The sequence below is a fragment of the Orycteropus afer genome, unplaced genomic scaffold (assembly GCF_000298275.1).
Source record: "Orycteropus afer afer isolate SDZICR_OR568_19922 unplaced genomic scaffold, OryAfe1.0 scaffold00200, whole genome shotgun sequence".
Classification (NCBI taxonomy): domain Eukaryota; kingdom Metazoa; phylum Chordata; class Mammalia; order Tubulidentata; family Orycteropodidae; genus Orycteropus; species Orycteropus afer.
The window spans coordinates 5,053,216-5,053,917 of NW_006921787.1; the positions used below are offsets into that span (position 1 = coordinate 5,053,216).

The 702-nt window shown below is 36.9% G+C and overlaps 1 protein-coding gene across 1 annotated transcript in view; it reads left to right on the forward strand.

Moving 5' to 3' along the window:
- LOC103203108 (CUB and sushi domain-containing protein 1-like) overlaps positions 1 to 702 on the forward strand; it is a 988,038-nt gene that overhangs the window by 157,086 nt on the left and 830,250 nt on the right. The window lies entirely within an intron of this gene.

Below are 702 nucleotides of genomic sequence, written 5' to 3' on the forward strand. Positions count from 1 at the left end.
GATTGTGGGGCTGGCGGAGATTGGGCAGTGTTTCGTTCTGCTGTGCATGGGGTCGCTATGAGTCAGAAACGACTTGACGGCACTTAACAACAACAACAACATGCAAAGTACTTTCTGGAAATATTGCAAAAGAAAGCTCAACAGAGTATGTAATGTCTGGTGACTTGTGATGTTGGCAAACCTGGAGTGTAAAACGCTGCAAAATAATTCAATTTGCACACAAATTCATAGAAAATCCATCTCCAGCTTCTTCCAAAGAATACACTAAGCTAAAGGTCATCATACAACATTTCTGAAAAAAAAAAAAAAAGTTTATATATCTCAAATAGTTTTCTGGCACAGAACACTGGTGATAAAAGACAATGACATTGCTTTTATTAACATTAACTAGGTCTAGAATTAAAGCCAGAATTGTCTATTTTGCTGAACAAATAATATTTTGTATTTTTAATATGAAGAGCTCTGGAGGTGCAGTGGTTAAAGGATTCAGCTGCTAACCAAAAGACTGGCAGTTGAACCCACTAGCCACTCCATGGGAAAAAGATGGAACTGTTTGCCAAAGATTTACAGCCTTGGAAACCATATGGAATGTACATTCTGTCCTAGAGGTTTGCTGTGGTTTGGAATCGACTCGATGGCAGTGGGTGTGGTTATTATGTTTAATATGAATATTTAGAATCAACGATTATTAAAAAAAAAAAA